At 47.8% G+C, this 25,891-nt stretch overlaps 1 protein-coding gene across 3 annotated transcripts in view; it reads left to right on the forward strand.

The window, feature by feature from the left end:
- The first annotated feature begins 11,730 nt into the window (after positions 1–11,730).
- Positions 11,731–25,891, forward strand: part of STARD3 (StAR related lipid transfer domain containing 3) — a 35,024-nt gene continuing 20,863 nt past the window's right edge. The window contains exon 1 of one of the 3 annotated variants that reach the window (XM_077252343.1): positions 11,731–11,940. The gene's annotated coding sequence lies outside the window, so the exon portion shown is untranslated. Of the gene's footprint in view, positions 11,941–12,247; positions 12,516–25,891 lie in introns of those variants that run through there. The other 2 variants (XM_077252344.1, XM_077252345.1) reach the window with 2 other exon arrangements.

Raw genomic sequence — 25,891 nt, forward strand, 5'->3', positions numbered from 1 at the left:
GCACAACCACGTAGTATATAACACAGCTCACGCAGTGTATAACAGCCCACGTAGTATATAGCACAGCCCACGCAGTGTATAGCACAGCCCACGTAGTATATTGCACAGCCCACGTAGTATATAACACAGCCCACGCAGTGTCTAACAGCCCATGTAGTATATAGCATAGCCCACGCAGTGTATAACACAGCCCACGCAGTATCTAGCACAGCCCACGTAGTATATAACACAGGCAGCCCACGTAGTATATAACACAGGCAGCCCACGTAGTATAATATACTACGTGGGCTGCCTGTGTTATATACTATGTGGCTGTGCTATGTGTTACGTGGCTGCCTGTGTTATACAGGCAGCCCACGTAGTATATAACACAGGCAGCCCACGTAGTATATAACATAACACAGGCAGCCCAGCTCACCCACCACGCCATTGCCGCCCGTCGCCCCCAACCGTTGTGGACACAGGATCTGTGCTGCTCGTCTTCTGCTGCTGGCTGTGCTGGAACTGGACGGTGGACCATCACCCGGGTCCCGGACAGTGTCGCAACGTGATCTGTGTGTCAGCGCCGCTGCTCTTCTTAGGATGCCGAGCTCTTCACTCTCACCCGGAAGTGACGACCGCCGGCCTGGAAGTGACTCTTCTATCCCCATGGACGGTGACTGGTGAGTATTCCTGCTGCAGTGAGTCCCAGTCAGTGAGTCCCGCCTCTTGCTGCCGGGAATCATATATCCACTCCAGCTCCGCCTCCGAGTCCTGGCTGCAGTCACACACAGTAACAGCACACTAGTGGAGGGAGGGAGTTAGGGTTGGACTCGGGGATGATGTAGTCCGGCTTCAGGGGCCCCCCAGGAGCGCATGATGCGCTGCGCATCAGTGTCGGCAATGCCGGCATAATAAGTGTCTTACCGGCATTATGGGCCCCCCAGTCTCGCCAGGGCCCCGGCACTTGCCCGGGTGCGCCGGGTGCTGACGCCGGCCCTGGTGAGACGTAAGACGAAGTCGGGGTACAAGCCAGAGAGTCAAAGCCGGTCGGGGAACGTGGTATCAGAGACGGAAAACAAGAGGTGGGGTTCAGAGATCAGGCTGAGTCATACACTGTAGGGAAACAACCAGACAAACACTAAATCAGGGATAGGGAACGGGTTTAATACAAGTATGGGAAGTCAGAGGTAGAAGGATCACAATGGTATACGGGGCAGCTGCTCTAGCCTGGAAGCATGAACTATCACTGACGCTGGCCAGCAGACTGCAGAGGTCTTAAAAAGCCCAGCCAGCTCCAAAATTAGACCAACCCCGAACTGGATCATGACAAGAACTAGCCCACATTGGGAAGGGTTAAAGTGAAAATACAAGAGAAAGGTTCCTATCAGGGATCAGATAGGGATGAGCCTGCAGCAGCAGACCACAGGTCTGATTGAGGAGCAGAACCATATGCAGTGGGTGCCCTATGGTAAAAGAGAGAGATGACTGAGTGGATAGTATAATCCTACAGAAAAGTGAGTCGCAGTCTGAGGTAGGGTCAGGGTAAAAGGGAGGAAAGAAGTATCGGTGCCTGGGGCAGGAAGCCTAGCGGGACGGTACAGAGTTGTTTGTCAGCTGGGTAATGGGACGGAGAAGGAAGGACAAGCGACACAAAAAGGAAAAGCCCTGTGTTGTGGTCCAGAGGCATCAATAGAGGAAGAAGCTAAGTAGCAGCCATATTGGCATAGAAAACTCTCCTAAGGGGAGTAAGGTGTTATGATCCTTAGTGGTTGAGGATCACAAATTACTCCAGCTAAGTAACATACATAGGACAAGCTCTAGGGAGGTGGCAAACTGGACTGACCGCAAATCTGAACCTATCCAAACACACTAGAAGTAGCCGGTGAACGTGCCTAAAAATCCTAGACGTCTCGAGCCAGCCTGAGGAACTAACTACCCCTAGAGAGAAAGAAAGACCTCTCTTGCCTCCAGAGAAATAATCCCCAAAGATATAGAAGCCCCCAACATATAATAACAGTGAGATAAGAGGAAGGCACATACACAGGGGTGAAAACAGATTTAGCAAATGAGGCCCACTAATACTAGATAGCAGAAAATAGTAAAGGGGTCTGTGCGGTCAGTAAAAAACCCTTACAAAATATCCACACTGAGATTTCAAGAACCCCCGCACCAACTAACGGTGTGGGGGGAGAAACTCAGTCCCCTAGAGCAACCAGCAAGCGAGGAAATCACATTTTAGCGAGCTGGACTAAAAACATAATAAATGCTGATAATCAAAAAATGATCAAACAAAAACTTAGCTTGTATTGGAGAGACTGGGAGCAAGGTAGTCACAAGGAATCTGAAGAGCACTGAATACATTGAGAGCAGGCAAGGAACTGAGTATCCAGGTGAACTAAATAGGAAACCAACCAAGGATAACGAACCAGCTGATGCTGCCAACCTGCAGAAAGACAACACTACACAGTACCGCTTGTGACCACTAGAGGGAGCCCAAAAACAGAGTTCACAACAGTACCCCCCCTTGAGGAGGGGTCACCGAACCCTCATCAAGACCCCCAGGGCGATCAGGACGAGCCGCGTGGAAGGCACGAACCAAATCGGCCGCATGAACATCAGAGGCGACAACCCAGGAATTATCCTCCTGACCATAGCCCTTCCACTTCACCAAATACTGAAGCCTCCGTCTAGAGATACGAGAATCCAAAATCTTCTCCACCACGTACTCCAATTCGCCCTCGACCAGCACCGGAGCAGGAGGCTCAACAGAAGGAACCACAGGTACCACATACCTCCGCAACAAAGACCTATGGAACACATTATGAATGGCAAACGATGCTGGGAGATCCAAACGAAACGACACCGGATTAAGGATCTCCAAGAATCTTATAAGGACCGATGAAGCAAGGCTTGAATTTAGGAGAGGAGACCTTCATAGGAACATACCGAGAAGACAGCCACACCAAATCCCCAACACGAAGTCGGGGACCCACACCGTGGCGGCGGTTGGCAAAGCGCTGAGCCTTCTCTTGTGACAACCTCAAATTGTCCACCACATGGTTCCAAATCTGCTGCAACCTATCCACCACAGAATCCACCCCAGGACAGTCAGAAGGCTCAACCTGACCCGAGGAAAAACGAGGATGGAAACCAGAATTGCAGAAAAAAAGCGAAACCAAAGTAGCAGAACTAGCCCGATTATTAAGGGCAAACTCGGCCAACGGCAAAAAAGTCACCCAATCATCCTGATCAGCAGAAACAAAACATCTCAAATAAGTTTCCAACGTCTGATTAGTTCGCTCGGTTTGGCCATTAGTCTGAGGATGGAAGGCCGACGAAAAAGACAAATCAATGCCCATCTTAGCACAAAAAGTCCGCCAAAACCTGGACACAAACTGGGATCCTCTATCAGACACAATATTTTCAGGAATGCCGTGCAAGCGAACCACATTCTGAAAAAATAGAGGAACCAAATCGGAGGAAGAAGGCAACTTAGGCAAGGGCACCAAATGGACCATCTTGGAAAAACGATCACACACCACCCAGATGACAGACATTTTCTGAGATACCGGAAGATCCGAAATAAAATCCATGGAAATGTGCGTCCAAGGCCTTTTCGGAATAGGCAAAGGCAAAAGCAAACCGCTGGCACGAGAACAGCAAGGCTTAAGGTACCTTCACACGAAACGACTTTGTAACGATAACGATAGCGATCCGTGACGTTGCAGCGTCCTGGCTAGAGATATCGTTTAGTTTGACACACAGCAGCGATCAGGATCCTGCTGTGATGTCGCTGAATAAAGTTCAGAACTTTATTTGGTCGTCCGATCGCCGTGTATCGTTGTGTTTGACAGCAAAAGCAACGATACCAGCGATATTTTACACTGGTAACCAGGGTAAACATCGGGTTACTAAGCGCAGGACCGCGCTTAGTAACCCGATGTTTACCCTGGTTACCAGCGTAAAAGTAAAAAAAAACAAACCGTACATACTCACCATCTGATGTCCGTCAGGTCCCTTGCCGTCTGCTTCCCACACTGACTGAGCGCCGCAAAGTGAAAGTGAAAGTACAGCACAGCGGTGACGTCACCGCTGTACTCTGCTCTCACTGTACGGCGGCACTCAGTCAGAGCAGGAAGCAGACGGCAAGGGACCTGACGGACATCAGATGGTGAGTATGTACGGTTTGTTTTTTTTTACTTTTACGCTGGTAACCAGGGTAAACATCGGGTTACTAAGTGCGGCCCTGCGCTTAGTAACCCGATGTTTACCCTGGTTACCCGGGGACCTCGGCATCGTTGGTCGCTGGAGAGCGGTCTGTGTGACAGCTCTCCAGCGATCAAACAGCGACGCTGCAGCGATCGGCATCGTTGTCTCGTGTGAAGGTACCTTTAGCCCGAGCACAAATCCCACAAGACTGCACAAAGGAACGCACATCCCGCGACAAGGAAGGCCACCAGAAGGACCTAGCCACCAAATCTCTGGTACCGAAAATCCCAGGATGACCCGCCAACACCGAAGAATGAACCTCGGAAATAACTCTGCTGGTCCATCTATCCGGGACAAACAGTCTCTCCGGTGGACAACGGTCAGGTCTATCCGCCTGAAATTTCTGCAGCACTCGTCGCAAATCTGGGGAAATGGCAGACAAAATCACTCCCTCTCTGAGAATACCAGCCGGCTCAGAAACTCCCGGAGAGTCAGGCACAAAACTCCTAGAAAGTGCATCAGCTTTCACGTTCTTCGAACCAGGCAGATATGAGACCACGAAGTTGAAACGGGAGAAAAACAACGACCAACAAGCCTGTCTAGGATTCAGGCGCTTGGCAGATTCAAGGTAAATCAGATTTTTGTGATCAGTGAAGACCACCACATGATGTTTAGCTCCTTCGAGCCAATGTCGCCACTCCTCAAATGCCCACTTCATAGCCAACAACTCCCGATTACCAACATCATAATTCCGCTCGGCAGGCGAAAACTTTCTTGAAAAGAAAGCACATGGTTTCATCACAGAGCCATCAGAGCTTCTCTGCGACAAAACAGCCCCTGCTCCAATCTCAGAAGCATCAACCTCGACCTGGAAGGGGAGAGAGACATCTGGCTGACATAAGACTGGAGCTGAAGAAAACCGGTGCTTCAGCTCCCGAAAGGCCTCCACGGCCGCAGGAGACCAATTAGTCACATCAGAACCCTTCTTGGTCAAATCCGTCAAAGGTTTAACCACGCTAGAAAAATTAGCGATGAAACGACGGTAAAAATTAGCAAAACCCAAGAACTTCTGAAGACTCTTAACAGACGTGGGCTGAGTCCAGTCATGAATAGCCTGGACCTTGACTGGGTCCATCTCCACAGTAGAAGGAGAAAAAATAAAACCCAAGAAGGAGACCTTCTGTACTCCGAAGAGGCATTTTGAGCCCTTCACAAATAAAGCATTAGCACGCAGGACCGGAAACACCATCCTGACCTGCTTCACATGGGACTCCCAATCATCAGAAAAGACCAAAATGTCATCCAGATAAACAATCATAAATTTATCCAGATATTCTCGGAAGATGTCATGCATGAAAGACTGAAACACAGAAGGAGCATTAGAGAGTCCAAAAGGCATCACCAAGTACTCAAAATGGCCTTCAGGCGTATTAAATGCTGTTTTCCATTCATCTCCCTGCTTAATGCGCACAAGGTTATACGCACCACGGAGATCTATCTTGGTGAACCAACTGGCACCCTTAATCCGAGCAAACAAATCAGACAATAGTGGTAAAGGATACTGAAATTTGACTGTGATCTTATTCAGAAGACGATAATCTATACAAGGTCTCAAAGAACCGTCCTTCTTGGCCACAAAAAAAAATCCTGCACCAAGAGGGGAAGAGGATGGGCGAATATGTCCCTTCTCCAAAGACTCCTTTATATAACTCCGCATCGCGGCATGCTCTGGTATAGACAGATTAAAAAGTCGTCCCTTAGGGAATTTACTACCAGGAATTAAATTTATAGCACAGTCACAATCCCTATGAGGGGGCAGGGCACTGGACCTGGGTTCATCAAATACATCCTGGTAGTCAGACAAAAACTCAGGGACCTCAGAAGGAGTGGAAGAAGCAATAGGCACCAACGGAGCATCGCCATGAATTCCCTGACAACCCCAACTTGACACAGACATAGCTTTCCAATCTAAAACTGGATTATGAGCCTGCAGCCATGACAGACCCAAAACGACAACATCATGCAAATTATGCAGAACAAGAAAGCGAATCACCTCCTGATGTACGGGAGTCATACACATGGTCATTTGCGTCCAATACTGAGGCTTATTCTCAGCCAATGGCGTAGCATCAATTCCCCTCAGAGGAATAGGAAATTCCAAAGGCTCCAGGACAAAACCACAACGCCTGGCAAACGACAAATCCATCAGATTCAGGGCAGCACCCGAATCCACAAAAGCCATAACCGGGTAGGATGACAAAGAACAAATCAAAGTAACAGACAAAATAAATTTAGGCTGCATAGTACCAATGGTGACAGGTTTAGCGATTTTTTTTAAGCGTTTAGAGCATGCTGAGATAACATGAGTAGAATCACCACAGTAAAAGCACAACCCATTTTGACGTCTATGACTTTGTCGCTCAATTCTGGTCAGAGTTCGGTCACATTGCATAGACTCAGGTCTCTGTTCAGAAAATACCGCCAAAGGATGAGCAGATTTGCACTCCCGCAGACGCCGATCAACCTAAATGGCTAAAGCCATAGAATCACTCAGACTTGTAGGGGTGGGAAACCCCACCATAACATTCTTAACGGCCTCAAAAAGACCTTCTCTGAAATTTGCAGCCAGGGCACACTCATTCCATTGAGTAAGCACCGACCATTTCCGAAATTTTTGACAATACACCTCTGCTTCATCCGGACCTTGAGAGATAGCCAGCAACGCTTTTTCTGCCTGATTCTCAAGATTAGGCTCCTCATAAAGCAGTCCAAGAGCCAGAAAAAATGCATCTACATTAAGCAATGCAGGATCTCCTGGCGCCAGAGAGAAAGCCCAATCTTGAGGGTCGCCACGCAACAAGGAGATAACAATTTTAACTTGCTGAGCGGAATCACCAGAGGAACGAGGTCTCAGAGATAGAAATAACTTACAATTATTCTTAAAGTTTAGAAACCTAGATCTATCACCAGAAAACAACTCCGGAATGGGTATCTTTGGTTCTGACATAGGGCTATGAATAACAAAATCCTGAATACTTTGCACCCGTGCAGTCAGATGATCCACACTAGAAGTCAGAGTCTGAACATTCATGTCTGCAGCTGAGCTCAAAACCACCCAGAGTTCAAGGGCATGAAAGAAGCTAAACAGACTGCAGCAAAGGAAAAGCGGGAGGAGAAAAAAAAATGTACTCAGGTCTTCTTTTTATCCCACTTCTGCGATGCATTAAACAGTTTTTGGCCTGCTCTACTGTTATGATCCTTAGTGGTTGAGGATCACAAATTACTCCAGCTAAGTAGCATACATAGGACAAGCTCTAGGGAGGTGGCAAACTGGACTGACCGCAAATCTGAACCTATCCAAACACACTAGAAGTAGCCGGTGAACGTGCCTAAAAATCCTAGACGTCTCGAGCCAGCCTGAGGAACTAACTACCCCTAGAGAGAAAGAAAGACCTATCTTGCCTCCAGAGAAATAATCCCCAAAGATATAGAAGCCCCCAACATATAATAACGGTGAGATAAGAGGAAGGCACATACACAGGGGTGAAAACAGATTTAGCAAATGAGGCCCACTAATACTAGATAGCAGAAAATAGTAAAGGGGTCTGTGCGGTCAGTAAAAAACCCTTACAAAATATCCACACTGAGATTTCAAGAACCCCCGCACCAACTAACGGTGTGGGGGGAGAAACTCAGTCCCCTAGAGCAACCAGCAAGCAGGGAAATCACATTTTAGCGAGCTGGACTAAAAACATAATAAATGCTGATAATCAAAAAATGATCAAACAAAAACTTAGCTTGTCTTGGAGAGACTGGGAGCAAGGTAGTCACAAGGAATCTGAAGAGCACTGAATACATTGAGAGCAGGCAAGGAACTGAGTATCCAGGTGAGCTAAATAGGAAACCAACCAAGGATAACGAACCAGCTGATGCTGCCAACCTGCAGAAAGACAGCACTACACAGTACCGCTTGTGACCACTAGAGGGAGCCCAAAAACAGAGTTCACAACAGTAAGGCCCTGAACCGTGGTTGGAAGCATAGGACTCTTGCTTGCTGGACTGTATTGGTGCTGTTGTTGGGCGATGAGGAGGCTCCTAAGGTAGTGTGCTGGGCTGTGTTGGTGCTGTTGTTGGGCGATGAGGAGGCTCCTAAGGGAGTGCTGGGCTGTGTTGGTGCTGTTGTTGGGCGATGAGGAGGCTCCTAAGGTAGTGCGCTGGGCTGTGTTGGTGTTGTTGTTGGGCGATGAGGAGGCTCCTAAGGTAGTGCGCTGGGCTGTATTGGTGCTGTTGTTGGGCGATGAGGAGACTCCTAAGGTAGTGTGCTGGGCTGTGTTGGTGCTGTTGTTGGGCGATGAGGAGGCTCCTAAGGTAGTGCGCTGGGCTGTATTGGTGCTGTTGTTGGGCGATGAGGAGACTCCTAAGGTAGTGTGCTGGGCTGTGTTGGTGCTGTTGTTGGGCGATGAGGAGGCTCCTAAGGTAGTGTGCTGGGCTGTGTTGGTGCTGTTGTTGGGCGATGAGGAGGCTCCTAAGGTAGTGTGCTGGGCTGTGTTGGTGCTGTTGTTGGGCGATGAGGAGACTTCTAAGGTAGTGTGCTGGGCTGTGTTGGTGCTGTTGTTGGGCGATGAGGAGGCTCCTAAGGTAGTGTGCTGGGCTGTATTGGTGCTGTTGTTGGGCGATGAGGAGGCTCCTAAGGTAGTGTGCTGGGCTGTATTGGTGCTGTTGTTGGGCGATGAGGAGGCTCCTAAGGTAGTGTGCTGGGCTGTATTGGTGCTGTTGTTGGGCGATGAGGAGGCTCCTAAGGTAGTGTGCTGGGCTGTGTTGGTGCTGTTGTTGGGCGATGAGGAGGCTCCTAAGGTAGTGTGCTGGGCTGTATTGGTGCTGTTGTTGGGCGATGAGGAGGCTCCTAAGGTAGTGTGCTGGGCTGTGTTGGTGCTGTTGTTGGGCGATGAGGAGGCTCCTAAGGTAGTGTGCTGGGCTGTGTTGGTGCTGTTGTTGGGCGATGAGGAGGCTCCTAAGGTAGTGTGCTGGGCTGTGTTGGTGCTGTTGTTGGGCGATGAGGAGGCTCCTAAGGTAGTGTGCTGGGCTGTGTTGGTGCTGTTGTTGGGCGATGAGGAGGCTCCTAAGGTAGTGTGCTGGGCTGTATTGGTGCTGTTGTTGGGCGATGAGGAGGCTCCTAAGGTAGTGTGCTGGGCTGTGTTGGTGCTGTTGTTGGCGATGAGGAGGCTCCTAAGGTAGTGTGCTGGGCTGTGTTGGTGCTGTTGTTGGGCGATGAGGAGGCTCCTAAGGTAGTGTGCTGGGCTGTGTTGGTGCTGTTGTTGGCGATGAGGAGGCTCCTAAGGTAGTGTGCTGGGCTGTGTTGGTGCTGTTGTTGGGCGATGAGGAGGCTCCTAAGGTAGTGTGCTGGGCTGTGTTGAGACAGAAAAGCTAAGAGAAAGCTAGAGTGGCTCCAGGTAAAAAGAAGAAGAATGTGTGATGATGTATTACGTCGTAACTGAAACGACCACGAAGATGAATGCATATTATCTTCTGTATATTGTTCTTCAATTTTTCAATAAAATTATGTTTATTAATGGACTATGACCTCTCTTGTTGAACTCTGTAACACCTGGCCCTGGTTGGCTGAAAACAACAGCACCATGTGGTTTGCAAGGGTGTCTCACCATCACAGCTAAAGTCCACACACTCAGCCAGGTCCCCAATTCTCATGTAACATGGCGGGGCGTAAAACAAAAGTACCTCACCCACGGTCACCGAGGGGAAGACTCGGGTTACATGGAACCGAGATGTAACCGATATGTCATTTACCGATATGTCATTTAAGAAATGTCAGTCTGCAATAAGACGTGCTCACCTAAAGAGGGTGAAGTGGAAAAAGAGAACCATCATTAAAGAAGGGGGGAATTTAAGAAGATGGAAATGTTGCACACGTTTTCCCTTGAAGACATGTGTATTGCTATAATGCGTTCTGATGTTTGTGTGTTTGACGATGTGCATTGTTATGTACTGAGGTTGCATTATGCCCAGCAGCAAGGAGTTAACAGGGAGACATACAGTAGGGTTAATAGTTGGGACCAATCCAGAGTGGGAAAGGCTAAAGTGAAGGGACAGCAGAGAGGTTCCTGTCAGATAGGGATGACCTCAGGTCTGATTCAGAGTAGCGTCAATAGAGCGAGACGCTAAGTAGCAGCCATATTGGCACAGAAAGGGCGTAAGATGCAAACCGTGGTTGGAAGTATAGGAGTCTTGCTTGCTGGACTGTATTGGTGCCGGTATTGGGGGATGAGGAGACTCTCAGTAGTGTTTTGAGCTGTGTTGAGACAGACGAGTTAAGAGAAGTGGAAAGCTAGAGTGACTCCAGGAAAAGAGAGGAAGAACGTGTGATAATGCGCCACGTCATTCCTCAGACGCCATTTTTCATAAAATATGTGTATTTATGGTCTATGGCCTCTCTCATTGAACTCCGTAACACCCGAAAACATCGGCCCCATCCACACCCAGCCAGGATCCCCATTATATAGTGTGCAGGGGTGTAACACACGAGTACCTCGCCCACGGCTACCGCCACGCCACAGAGGACAACAAGATACCAGGAGGGTACATGGGCAACACCGGCCCAGGAGCAGCGGGGGATGGTAAGGTATCGCTTCTTTATACCGCCCAGGAGCAGCGGGGGATGGTAAGGTATCGCTTCTTTATACCGCCCAGGAGCAGCGGGGGATGGTAAGGTTCTTTATATCGGTGCTGTGGCACTGGATGGTGCCCAGTGGGGCACTGATTGTTCTTCATATAATCTGGGAATAACCCTGAGATTCCAGCCTCGGAGCTGTCGTCTGATTAGTGCGAGGATTATCCGTGGTTTTCCGTGATTCCTTTATAACCATATACACAATTCGCACAGCGATCATAAAGCGCAGACTTCTCTCAGGATTAGGGGGAATCCTATGTACACAGCTGTGGTCAACTGGAGGCAAAACATGGGGCATTTCTAGGGCAATATCATTATGGTGGGCGATGTCTGCCAGCTGCCCCCACCAGCCACCAGGCCCTGGCTATACCTGCTGCCACTGACCCCATACACACCCACTGCTCTGTATAAAGGCCTGATCCACTCTACTCACAATCCTAATGACTGTACCAACAAGGAGGAACTATGTATACATATATAGCACTACCAGCAGTTACCAGCAGGAGGCGCCATTTATACGGTATCTATGGCTACGTTCACATTAGCGTTAAGCTAATGTGCGTCGGGTTTGCGTCGGCGACGCAGCGGCGACGCATGCGTCATGCGCCCCTATACTTAACATGGGGGACGCATGCGTTTTTTTTTGTTGCGTTGTGCCACACATGCGTCTTTTTTGCCGCAAGCGTCGGACCAAGAAAACGCAACAAGTTGCATTTTTCTTGCGTCCGATTTTCGGCAAAAACCGACGCATGCGTCGCAAAACGCAGCGTTTTTGCGTGCGTTTTGCCGCGTTTTTGCGTGCGTTGTGCGTTGCGTCGCCGACGCAGCGGCGCACAACGCTAGTGTGAACGTAGCCTATCAGCATCACCGCTCCTTCCTACTGCACCAAGACGACGACGTGGACGAGAAGAGGGAGGAGCCAGAGAGTTCAACCACTAAGCCACACCCACCGGGGGCGGGCCTACTGACAGGTCATGTGACATTCCTGGAGTTTCCGCCTCCTCTTACTTCCGGGTTGTTGTTGTATGGCCGGTGGAAGAGACAAAGTAGTGGCGCGATAGAACGTACGTATGGAGAAACCACTGAGCGCTCACTGAGGGGGGTTCTCTGCTTGTTCTGTGTTAGGATTGAAAACGCGAGTGTCGCTGTGTGCGGGCAGTCCTCGGTGTTGTGACATGAATGGTTTGCCCTGCGATAGAGGTTTCTAGTGGTCACCTGCCATCCCCGCACTGAGCCATAGCGGTACGAGCGGCTGTGTCGGGGGGTCATACAGTGCACAGTCCATATAGGCTGTCTGTAGGCAGTGTGCGGCTCCCAGCTCTGCTTGCTGTCAGTGACTGCTGGTCACGTGATGGTCACACCAGGCTCACTACGTCTGTCAGCGCCGTGTGGTCACATGACCAGGCAGGTTCACACTGACAGCAGGCAGAGAGCTGCAGAATGTGTCAGTGACGGTGAGAGGAGGACACTGCACTGTGCTGACAGCTTTCTGGAGCTTCCTGGTGACGGGATCATGTACAGACCTGTCCAGCCGTATCCAAGATGTCCACCCTGCGGACCGGACATTACTGGGAGACTTACGTATGGGCTTCAGTGACTTTTCATTAGGGTTGTTCATGTGCACAGCCCCATATCACAGGTGCGATGTGTGAAAACCACAGCTAGAGCCCGTCCGAGGTAATGGGTCTTGTGGAGGAGGGGAGCAGAGGTCTCTGCACCCTGCCATTTGCCTTTGTTCCTCCTCTATATAGGAGTCATGCTCTGCCCACATTTGCTATAGGGGGTCCGTCCAGCGTGGCGTCCCATGCCATATTATCCAGCAGTAGACAAACGCCACAATGGAGACCTGACGGCACCCTACTACACGACGTGCTGAGACGTGGCAGTGTAATGGGTGACAATATGGCCCTGATAAGGGGGCACCACTACCAAAAAGACCCTTGTTAATTACCGTGTAGGTGTCTTTCCTCTTCTGCACTCTGACCCGAGCATGCGGATGGGAATGGCTGCTATGTGTATGGAGACCTTATGGTCACGCTCTTGGCACTGCGGATATTGGGGACTGTAAGACTTTAACACTTCCATGAAGCTTCTGTTTTGAGGAACAGCCAAACCGAATTTGTCCCAAACAGATCCGTTACATAACTGGTACAAGAGAGCGGCGAGGGGCCACACTGTGGTCATTATTCTGAGGTCAGGTTTCTTTTTAATTTTTCAATCTAAAATCTCTGCACAATACTGTTGTTGTTGTGGTCTAAAAGCTGCCGCATATCAGCCCCTCGTCGCCCCCATGTCAGTCAGTGTCGCCCCTCTGCTCCCGCTTCTATCAGTTACACAAAGGTTCTGTGTAGGACATAAATGTAGTTTGTTTCTCTAGATGAATGGCAGTGTGAAGAAAGCCGAATTCCACAGATCACCTTTTGCTTTGACGGATGAACTACACACTGGCGTACATTGGTGAAATGTAATTAGAAATCCTGTTTTTGTTACATTTATGTGTTTGCTGCGTCTGTAGGGAGATTTCTTAAATCCTAGTTTGTACCAAAAAACGTACCGATTTGTTTTTCATCTAGAAAATCAGGACAGAGAATCCGCTATGTTTACTATGAAGCCAATTCCGTACAATCACTATAATCTGAGCTATAAACCAGTTGTATGGGAACAGTCAGACTTTGTTCACACGCTGCTTTTTTTTTTTTGCTGCTTTTTTTTTTTCTGTAGAAGCTTTGCTTTATAGTACCAGCAAAAGCGATGATTACAGAAATCTCATGCCCTTGTTTTTTGTCTGACTGAATTTGAGAACTGCTGCGTTTTTGAGACTTGCAACATGTCACTTTTTTCAGCGTTATTGCAGTATTATTTCACCCGTGGAATGAGAGAGAGCAAAAATGCACCAGGTTTCACTGCTTTTTTCAGTTGTTTTTTGTTGCATTTTTTTTGGAATATAACTTTTTATGAAGCATGTGCTGTAGACAAATCACACCTAAAATCCACACTGAAAAAGTAGCAAAAACGCAGCAATGTCTGCATTTGAACAACGTGAAGAGAGGAGGTGCAGGTGGCCATTTCCCTGAAGCATCTTTGCCATCGTTTTTGCGCCGCTGGTGTCTTTGCTCTGTACTTTCAGGTGAAGACTGAACATGTTACTACTTTTTGCCTCTCAAGTTTCCAAACTCTGAAGCTGTTAAAAGAAGTGACCACGGCTGTGGGGTCCTTAAGCCAAACTTCCGACCCCACAATTTCCCTGACTCTGACTCCACAGCTCTGGTCACTACTGAGCATGTACATAAAGTGTAACCAGGGCTGTATTTCATGTTGTCCTAGGCACTTTAAGGGATCACGCCCCCTATTGGTAAGTCAGACAAAGGCCCCATGCAGCCGTCAGTGTTACACATACAGATTAAATCAATATCCATATAGCACACGGATAGTATCAGTATAAAGTCTGTGCCATCCACGTGCTGTCTGATCAACATTGCAAAGTATAGGAGAAGCCTTGTCATTTATCTATCTGAAAGCCACTGCTGATGACTGATGGTAGAAACGGGCATACGGTGGTGGCTTTGGAACAATTTTACACGCATGTGTTTAAACGCAGACATGTGACTGGCTGCAAGTGATCATTCCCTTTAGATAGCACTAAAAGGTCCCCATACACATTAGACGAAGGTCGACCAAACCTGCCGATATCACCGAGCTCGGCCAACAATCTGATGCTAGATTCACACATCTTTGTGTTACAATCTGAGAGAAACAGACTGATTTTTTGTTCTCGGTTGTCATCCTGGTTACTTCAGCATAGTGCCTATGCTGTGGAGATTCAGAAGTCTGCAGTCACAGGCTATTAAATAAATAACCGGTCGGCAGTCGTTTATGTACAGCGATTGTCCTTTATAAATGCACCCTTAGATCCAAGTACCTTATTGGTTCACATCTCTGATTTCAAATGTTCTCATCCCAGTCTTCTTCATCTGGTCCAGATGATATGGTGACTTTGGACATCCACAGCTCATCTCTGCAGACTTTCCTCTTCTCTGGTCTTCTACAGCACATCCCAACACATTGCCCTTAATAATAACCTTGTCATTATAATTATGCCTAAAATAAAAAAAATATCCGCACATGCTGTGCACTAAATAAGCCTTATGCTGTGCACCTGAATAAATATTTGCCCCACTGTGCTCCCTGCCCAGAAAGTGACCTCCACACTGTCGTCCTTATATACTATAACCACTATCTCTCCCGCATTAACTATGGCCACCACACTGGCTTTTCTTATGAACAATATCCATCAAACCATCTCCCCTTAACAACTATGGTCTTTTCGCTCTCCAAACTACACAATGTACCTGTTACGAGATGTCCACATCTTCAGTTCCTCTCCCACGCTACTCTGTCCATACAGTGCCCCCTTTTGATACCGTACAGCCTCTATATTGTGCCATAATGCTGTCCATATACTTCTCCCCCCATACTGTGTCCTTAAACTGTCCTTTTGTATACTGCCTCCCATACTGTGCCCTTACTTTGTATACTAAGTGAACACCCCATTTTTCCCCCACAGAAAAAACTTCCTCGCATCTTCAGTTCTGCTTTGGAGCACTTACCTTCTCCCTAGTCTTCACCTCCTTTGTGGTGCTCTATCACACACAGCCTGAACCCCATGCACACCTCTATCTCACACACATGTGCCACCATATAGCCTGTACCCCCATGCATCCCTCTATTTCACTAACTCAAGCACCCTGCCCCCTCTGACTCTCATACCCCCCCTCTATCTCTCGCCCTTTTTGCGCTCCTCTCACCCTGCACTTTTCTGTCAGTCTGGACCACTATATTTCCCACAGCCTGTACCCCCATACATCCTTCTGTCAGTCTGCACCCGCTCAGCTGCCTTATCGCTTTTACAACATGCAGAAAGGCAATAAAAAAAAAAATTCCTTAGTTGCTGTTTTTTGTTCATTCTGCCTACCAAAAATCAGAATAGAAAGCGGTCAGAAAATGTTGTGCCCAAAAATGGTACCAATAAAAACGTCAACTTGTACCACAAAAAACAAATATGGCGATAAAGCATCTTTTAAAGTGTGACAGCATCCAAACATAAAAACCTGATATAAATCTGGTATTGCTGTAATCGCACCAACCTGAAGAGTAAAGTCGTCTAATCAGCATGAGGAACGGCATAAAAAAAGAAAAATTTGTCACCTACTGTTCATTTGTTCATTCTGCCTCTCAAAGATCACAGTAAGGTGCAGCGCATATTTATCCTGCGCTCTATACTGAGCGCTTACGTCTTTGTTTCTGTGTAAATCTCTGAAACACGTGATTCAGACAGAACCCACGACAGAATATGCCCTATCATGAGTCAGATAGAAGCACTGTGGATGTTGTCTGGCCTATAATCTGGCGGTGTTAGCATTTTTAGATGTGCATAAAAGTACCGTCGGCCATAGTTTTGTGCACTTCTGGAAGGAAGGACAACGCTGAACAGAGGCCATACGGAGTTCAGAGTACCTCTGCTGCCTCATTATAGCGAACTAGATGGTGGCCCGATTCTAACGCTTCAGGTATTCTAGAATATGCCTGTCCACGTAGTATGTTGCCCAGTGACGTAGTATATTGCCCAGTGACGTAGTATATTGCACAGCCACGTAGTATATTGGCCAGTTACGTAGTATACAGCACAGAGCCACGTAGTATATTGCCCAGCGACGTAGTATATTGCCCAGTGACGTAGTATATAGCACAGAGCCACGTAGTATATAGCACAGAGCCACGTAGTATATAGCACAGAGCCACGTAGTATATAGCACAGAGCCACGTAGTATATAGCACTGAGCCACGTAGTATATTGCCCAGCCACGTATGTCACAGGTTAAAAAATAAACATATACTCACCTTCCGAGGGGCCCCTTGTCGTTCTGTCGCCTGTGTTTGGTTCAGGCGGCAGCTTCCGGTCCGAGGGTGTGATGACGTTGCGGTCACATGACTGTGACGTCATGGCAGGTCCTTCTCGCGCAGGGCCTGTGATGACGTCGCGGTCATATGACCGTGATATCATGGCAGGTTCTTGTTGCACAGCAACCTTAGGACCGGAACCTGCCGCTTGCATGGACCAGTCACCGGAGCATCGGAAAGGCGGCGGAAGGTGAGTATATAATGATTTGTTGTTTTTTTTTTTAATTATTTTTAACATTAGATGTTTTTACTATTGAGGCTGCATAGGCAGCCTCAATAGTAAAAACTTGGTCACACAGGGTTAATAGCGGCGGTAACGGAGTGAGTTACCCGCGGCATAACGCGGTCCGTTACCGCTGGCATTAACCCTGTGTGAGCCGTGACTGCGGGGAGTATGGAGCGGGCGCCGGGCACTGACTGCAGGGGAGTAGGGAGGGACTAATCGGACTGTGCCCTTCGCTGATTGGTCTCGCCATGGCTGCCGCGACCAATCAGCGAATGAATATCTGTAACGGAAGTTGCCGACAAAAAGACGGAAGTACCCCTTAGACAATTATATACATAGATGGATCCCTCGGGCGTTTCATCTGAATTGTCATTCGGAGATAAAAATGGAAACCCCAGTGTAAGTACTCAGTGTTGAGCGCAGGATAAATGTGATCCCAAACATTATGTAAAATGTTCCCATTGAAAGCTTCATCTCAATCCACAAAAGGGCATTGGACGGGCTGAAGTCTGCGGCGTCATCACTGCATAGTAAGCCAGCAGCCACGTGTCCAAGTGCTGACATTGAATGTGGCTGGAAACCAGAAGCGCCATCACTGCATGGTAAGCCAGCAGCCACGCATCCAGGTGCGGACATGGAGTGCGGCTTGAAACCAGAAGTTGCGCTCTGATGATGCAGCCGGGACCATTCACCCCGAGGACTTCCGGGGCTGGTACCGGAAGCTGCAGAAGCACACCGGCAGGCAGATCCCTGGAGTATGATACTTAAGGGCGGATCACCAGCCAAGCAGGGGCACTTGTGCAGACATGGATGCACAGCAGCCCTCTCCACAGTGGCAGCAGCATACGGTGTTGCAGCCACAGCAGCACTTGGAGCCAGAGCAGCCACATCGTCTTCAACCCTGGTTTCAGAAGCGTCCTCAGGAGCAGCGGCCACACCAGGATAGGCTTGTTGGATGTTCAAGTGGAAGTACGCAAGTCCAAGGACTCCAGGACAAGTCGGCACAGCTCTAGTAGAATGGAAGATTCCGCGTTCTAAAGAGGAGACCTAGCCGATGACATTCTGCCTCCCATTCTGGTACCCTTCATTTCCTCTGAGTGGTGAGTGAGCTACGACCATGTCATTTTAATAATAAATCTCTCTCTCTCCTTGTCTCTCTGTCCTTTTACTTCTCTGGCTATGAAGCCCCTAGAAAATGCGCAGGAAAAAAACAAAACGTAGGTCTTGTGCTCTGTGTGGTCAGGGATTTTCTAGAGTATGGCCCAAAAAATTGTGCCAATCGTGTCAATGATACGATAGCAAATGAGACCACAGATTTTTCCTCCAGCTTAAAAAAAAAAAAAAAACTCGCCATCCGGATGGAGGTAGAAAACTCTAAAGGTACCTTTCACACTAAACGACTTTGCAGCGATAACGATAGCGATCCGTGATGTTGCAGCGTCCTGGATAGCGATATCGTTGTCTTTGATATGCAGCAGCGATCTGGATCCTGCTGTTATGTCGCTGGTCGTTGCTGAAAGTTCAGAACTTTATTTGGTCGTCAGATCGGCGTGTATCGTCGTGTTTGACAGCAAAAGCAACGATGCCAGCAATGTTTTACAATGGAAACCAGGGTAAATATCGGGTTACTAAGCACAGGGCCGTGCTTAGTAACCCGATATTTACCCTGGTTACCATTGTAAAAGTAAAAAAAAAACACTACATACTGACCCTCTGATGTCTGTCACGTCCCCCGGCGTCCGCGCTGCTGCTCAGAGCTTCCATCACTGAATGAGTCAGTGCCGGCCGGAAAGCAAAGCACAGCGGTGACGTCACCGCTGTGCCCTGCTACTGCCGGCGCTTACACAGTGCAGGGAAGCGGACGCGAATGTGAGTATGTAGTGTTTGTTTTTTTACATTTACACTGGTAACCAGGGTAAACATCGGGTTACTAAGCGCGGCCCTGCGCTTAGCAACCCGATGTTTACCCTGGTTACCCGGGGACTTCGGGATCGCTGGTCGCTGGAGAGCTGTCTGTGTGACAGCTCTCCAGCGACCACACAGCGACGCTGCAGCGATCGGCATCGTTGTCGATATCGCTGCAGCGTCGTTTAGTGTGAAGGTACATTAAGATCCGTTCCCCACTTAGAGGAAGCACCCCGCAGAGACAGGGCTAAGAAATCTCCCACATCATCGGCTATAGACATAGACTGAGATGAAGGGGTTTTGGAGGATTCATCAGGGTCATCCTCATCTGAAAGTGACTCAGGAGTGGGTTATTGTTTCCCCCTTAAGGAAATAGACAATCTATTTAAAGCCATGAGGTCCACAATGGGCCTGGTCGATCAAAAGGCAAAAAAATCAGTCCCAAGACATACTGTTTGAGACTCCGGACCAGAAGAAACATAGATCCTTCCCTATTAATGAGAAGGTGCTAGATCTCATTAATAGGGAATGAAAAAGGCCAGGGAAAAAGGGCCCCTGTCAACCCTCTTTTAAAAGGGAGTACCCCTTTGAAGTGACAACATCTTGGAATAAAGCCCCGAAATTGGATGTCGCTATATCTAAAGCCTCCAAAAGATCTCGTCCCTTGGAGAATGCAGGCTTTCTAAGGGACCCCCCTGATAGAAAGGTTGATACTTTTCTTAAGGGTACCTGGGAGTCATCAGCGGGCACACTGAGGCCGGCCATTGCGGCAACCTGTACAGCTAGATCCCTTATGATCTGGCTGAGCAGGTTGGAAGACCAGATGAGGGAGGATTCATCCACAGACTTCATTTTGGGCACACTCCTGTAATCAAGGGGGCGGTGGCCTTCTTATCGTACGCTTCGGCCAGATTAGCCGCAAGATCTGCCGCACTACCTAGTGCAGGCAGGAGAGCAATCTGGTTGAAGTGCTGGCCGGGGGACTTGCTAGCGAAAGGGAAATTGTGTTCTCTCACTTGTGAAGGACAATATTCGGCACATCTTTGGACGACATCCTAGAAAAAGTGGGGGACAAAAAGAAAGGGTTTCCAAAGTCTCCCTTCACATCCTTCAAGCAGTCCTTTCGTAGCAAAAAGTTCAGTGGAAGGAGACCAGCTGCACAAAAGAATAGGTGGCACAATTGGCCCTGGAAAGTAAAGGGATTCTTGTTCGGTGGTCCCTCCCTGGATAATAGAAAAAAAAACCCTAAATGGCTTTGTGCCCCAGGGGGAAGAAGACTTTTTCCTTCCAGCCTGGGAGAAGATTTCCTCCAGCATTTGGATTCTCAGTCTGGTAAAATCAGGATTGAGGCTGAATTTCCTGAAATATCCACCAGAGAGGTTTCTCATAACCTCCCCACGAGCATCCCTCTCGGAACAGAGAGCTCTGGAAATATAAGTACTGAGCCTCTAGGAAAAGAACGTATTGCAGAAAGGAAAAGGGTTTTATCCTCTCCGGTTTCTGGTAAAGAAGACGGATGACACATACAGGACAATTATCAACCTGAAAGACTTGAACAAGTTCTTGAAAATTCACGAGTTCAAGATGGAGTCAATAAAATCAGTGGTCCAGCTGCTATTTCCTGGTTGTTTTATGGACGTCACATATTGCCACGTGCCAATACACGCAACATTCCAAAAATTTCTCAGGGTGGCAGTAACAATAGGGGGCATCAGAAGGCACTTTCAATACAAGGCCCTCCCCTTTGGCCTGGCAGTAGCTTCTCGTATGTTCAGAAAACTATTAGCAGAAGTTACTGTGCACCTCAGGAAATAGTCTAAGTATGAGATGACCTGTTTTCTTCTCTAATAGTTGGACGCTCATTCAGTCAATGCCAGGTGGGTGAGAGAGCCACCATCTTAAAAAACTTAGGTTGGTGTTTAAACATGAAAAATCAAGGTTAAACCCACGAAGGACACAGATCTTTCTGGGTCTCTTTCTGGACTCAGACCGACGGGAATGTCGCCTACCGGATCAGAAGAAGTTAATCTGTCTGCTCTGTACATCAATACGGGATCTGGTAATGTCCCTCAGGAAAGCTTTATCCGGGCAGTAAAATTGGCCAAAACTCCACTCGAGTAAATTACAGTGGCATGTATTAGAAAGCCAAAATTCCTTGTGGGGTTATCTTGAAGATACTGACACTTTCTCAGGAATTAATACTCATTCCTCCGGCTCACTCAGGCGACTGGACTGCACTTAACAGTCTGGAACTTGAGAGGTCAATGCTGGAAAATAAAGGGTTCATCTCCTTTCAGGGCTCTAGGAAAGATGAGTCTTTAAAGGTAATTAATAATAATAATTTTCATTTATATAGCGCCAACATATTCCGCAGCACTTTACATTAGAGGGTACTTGTACAGACAATAGACATTACAGCATAACAATAAACACAGACCAAAACAGATACCAAGAGGAATGAGAGCCCTGCTCGCAAGCTTACAATCTATCAGGAAAAAGGAAAGACACGAGAGGTGGATGGTAACAGAACATGATGCGAGGAATCTGATTATGGTTTGTTTTTTGAATGGGCCACACATGGATAGTTAGGTTAAAGGGAATCTGTCACCCCAAAATTGGCCTATAAGCTAAGGCCACCGGCATCAGGGGCTTATCTACAGCATTCTGTAATGCTGTAGATAAGCCCCCCGATGTAACCTGCAAGATAAGAAAAACAGGTTATATTATACTCACCCAGGGGCGGTCCCGGTCCAGTCCAATGGGTGTCGCGGTCCGGGTCCAGCGCCTTCCATCTTCATGCGATGATGTCCTCTTCCTTGCTTCCTGTGCAGGCGTACTGATTTGCCCTGTTGAGGGCAGAGCAAAGTATTGCAGTGCGCAGGCGCCAGGCCTCTCTGACCTTTCCCTGCGCACTGCAGTACTTTGCTCTGCCCTCAAAGTACGCCTGCGCAGGAGCCGCAGCTGGAAGAAAAGAGGACGTTATCGTATGAAGATGGGAGGCGCTGGACCCAGACCGCGACGCCCATCGGACCGGACCGCCCCTGGGTGAGTATAATCTAACTTGTTTTTCTTATCTTTCAGGTTACATTGGGGGCTTATCTGCAGCATTACAGAATGCTGTAGATAAGCCCCTGATGCTGGTGGGCTTAGCTTATAGGCCAATTTTGGGGTGACCGGTTCACTTTAATGCGTTGAGACAGTAGGCTGTTGTGAATTTGGATTCTGGGCTCCCCCGGTGGCTACTGGTGGAATTGAACTTGTGTCATCATCTTCCCTGTTCACCTGTTCTCATCAGATCTGGGTGTCGCTATATAACCTGGCTTCTCTGTTAGTTGCTTGCCGGTCAACAATGTTATCAGAAGCCTCTCTGTGCTTGTTCCTGCTCCCAGACATCAACTAGATAAGTTGGACTTTTGTCCATGTTTGTTTTTGTTTTTTGGTTCCAGTTCACAGCTGCAGTTTCGTTACTGTGTCTGGAAAGCTCTTGTTGATCAGGAATAGCCACTCTGGTATTATGAGTTAATGCCAGAGTTCTAAAGTAATTTCTGGATGGTGTTTTGTTAGGGTTTTCTGCTGACCATGAAAGTGTTCTTTCTGTCTTCTGCTATCTAGAAAGCGGACCTCAAATTTGCTAAAACTATTTTCCTGCTGCGTTTGTTATTTCTTCTAAAATCACCGCCAATATATGTGGGGGGCCTCTGTCTCCTTTTTGGGTATTTCTCTAGAGGTGAGCCAGGTCTTATATTTCCCTCTGCTAGCATTATTTAGTTCTCCGGCCGGCGCTGGGCATATAGGGATAAAAAAGTAGGACATGCTACCTGGCTACTTCTAGTTGTGCGGTAGGTTTAGTTCATGGTCAGTACAGTTCCCATCTTCCAAGAGCTTGTTCATATGTAGGCTTATGCAATGTTCTCTGGCCATGGAGATCATGACAGTTTGACCGGCCCACTAAAGGGTTAAAATCCTTGGCTGAGAAAGGAGAGAAATAAGAAGTCTGCTGAGAGTTTTTTTTTTTTTTTGTGCTCTTAATTGGATCACTTGCCAGTCTGTCTATGCTGCAGTCTTTCTTTTTTTTCTCTCTCCTTCTAATCTTTGAATGGCTCTGTGTTCACCTGTTTATAATGGATCTTCAGAGTGTAACTGCAGGTTTGAATAATCTCACCACGAAAGTACAAAATTTGCAAGATTTTATTGTTCATGCTCCGGTATCTGAGCCGAGAATTCCTTTGCCGGAATTTTTCTCGGGGAATAGATCTGGTTTTCAGAATTTTAGAAATAATTGCAAGTTATTTTTGTCCCTGAAATCTCGTTCTGCCGGAGACCCTGCACAGCAGGTCAGGGTTGTAATTTCCTTGCTCCGCGGCGACCCTCAAGACTGGGCTTTTTCATTGGCACCAGGGGATCCTGCGTTGCGCAATGTGGATGCGTTTTTTCTGGCCTTGGGGTTGCTTTATGAGGAGCCTCATTTGGAACTTCAGGCAGAAAAAACTTTGATGTCCCTATCTCAGGGGCAAGATGAAGCTGAAATTTACTGCCAAAGATTCCGTAAATGGTCTGTGCTTACTCAGTGGAATGAGTGTGCCCTGGCGGCTACTTTCAGAGAGGGTCTCTCTGATGCCATTAAGGATGTTATGGTGGGGTTTCCTGTGCCTGCGGGTCTGAATGAGTCCATGACAATGGCTATTCAGATCGATAGACGTTTGCGGGAGCGCAAACCAGTGCACCATCTGGCGGTGTCCACTGAGAAGACGCCAGACAGTATGCAGTGTGATAGAATTCTGTCCAGAAGCGAGCGGCAGAATTTTAGACGGAAAAATGGGTTGTGTTTCTATTGTGGGGATTCTACTCATGTTATATCAGCATGCTCTAAGCGTACTAAAAAGCTTGATAAATCTGTTTCCATTGGCACTTTACAGTCTAAATTTATTTTGTCTGTGACCCTGATTTGCTCTTTGTCATCTATTACCACGGACGCCTATATCGACTCTGGCGCCGCTTTGAGTCTTATGGATTGGTCCTTTGCCAATCGTTGTGGGTATGATTTAGAGCCTTTGGAGACTCTTATTCCTCTGAAGGGGATTGACTCCACCCCATTGGCTAATAATAAACCACAATACTGGACACAAGTAACTATGCGTATTAATCCGGATCACCAGGAGATTATTCGTTTTCTGGTGCTGTATAATCTACATGATGATTTGGTGCTAGGATTGCCATGGCTGCAGTCTCACAACCCAGTCCTTGACTGGAGAGCTATGTCTGTGTTGAGCTGGGGATGTAAGGGGACTCATGGGGACGTACCTTTGGTTTCCATTTCATCATCTATTCCCTCTGAAATCCCTGAGTTCCTGTCTGATTATCGTGACGTCTTTGAAGAACCCAAGCTGGGTTCACTACCTCCGCACCGCGAGTGCGATTGTGCTATAGATTTAATCCCGGGTAGTAAATACCCAAAGGGTCGTTTATTTAACCTGTCTGTGCCTGAACATGCTGCTATGCGTGAATATATAAAGGAGTCCTTGGAAAAGGGACATATTTGTCCATCGTCATCTCCCTTAGGAGCCGGTTTTTTCTTTGTGTCAAAAAAGGACGGATCTTTGAGACCATGTATTGATTATCGGCTTTTGAATAAAATCACGGTTAAATATCAATACCCATTGCCGTTGCTGACTGATTTGTTTGCTCGCATAAAGGGGGCCAAGTGGTTCTCTAAGATTGATCTCCGTGGGGCGTATAATTTGGTGCGGATCAGGCAGGGGGATGAGTGGAAAACCGCATTTAATACGCCCGAGGGCCACTTTGAGTATTTGGTGATGCCTTTTGGTCTTTCTAATGCCCCTTCAGTCTTCCAGTCCTTTATGCATGATATTTTCCGCGAGTATTTGGATAAATTTATGATAGTGTATCTGGATGACATTCTGATTTTTTCGGATGACTGGGACTCTCATGTCCAGCAAGTCAGGAGGGTTTTTCAGGTTTTGCGGTCTAATTCTTTGTGTGTGAAGGGTTCTAAGTGCGTTTTTGGGGTTCAGAGAATTTCCTTTTTGGGATATATTTTTTCTCCCTCTTCCATTGAGATGGATCCTGTCAAGGTTCAAGCTATTTGTGATTGGACGCAGCCCTCTTCTCTTAAAAGTCTTCAGAAATTTTTGGGCTTTGCCAACTTTTATCGTCGATTTATTGCTGGTTTTTCGGATGTCGTTAAGCCATTGACCGATTTGACTAGACAGGGTGCTGATGTTGCTAATTGGTCCCCTGATGCTGTGGAGGCCTTTCAGGAGCTTAAGCGCCGTTTTTCTTCTGCCCCTGTGTTGCGTCAGCCTGATGTGGCTCTTCCTTTTCAGGTGGAGGTCGACGCTTCTGAGATCGGAGCTGGGGCAGTGTTGTCGCAGAAAAGTTCTGACTGCTCCGTGATGAGGCCTTGTGCCTTCTTTTCCCGTAAATTTTCGCCCGCTGAGCGGAATTATGATGTTGGGAATCGGGAGCTTTTGGCCATGAAGTGGGCGTTTGAGGAGTGGCGCCATTGGCTTGAGGGGGCCAGACATCAGGTGGTGGTATTGACTGACCACAAAAATTTGATTTATCTTGAGACCGCCAGGCGCCTGAATCCTAGACAGGCGCGCTGGTCATTATTTTTTTTCTCGGTTTAATTTTGTGGTGTCATACCTACCGGGTTCTAAGAATGTTAAGGCGGATGCCCTTTCTAGGAGTTTTGAGCCTGACTCACCCGGCAACTCTGAGCCCACAGGTATCCTTAAGGATGGAGTTATTTTGTCAGCCATTTCTCCAGACCTGCGGCGGGCCTTGCAGGAGTTTCAGGCGGATAGACCGGATCGTTGTCCGCCTGATAGACTGTTTGTTCCTGATGATTGGACCAGCAGAGTCATCTCTGAGGTGCATTCTTCTGCATTGGCAGGTCATCCTGG

This window comes from Ranitomeya variabilis, chromosome 4 (assembly GCF_051348905.1).
Source record: "Ranitomeya variabilis isolate aRanVar5 chromosome 4, aRanVar5.hap1, whole genome shotgun sequence".
Taxonomy (NCBI): domain Eukaryota; kingdom Metazoa; phylum Chordata; class Amphibia; order Anura; family Dendrobatidae; genus Ranitomeya; species Ranitomeya variabilis.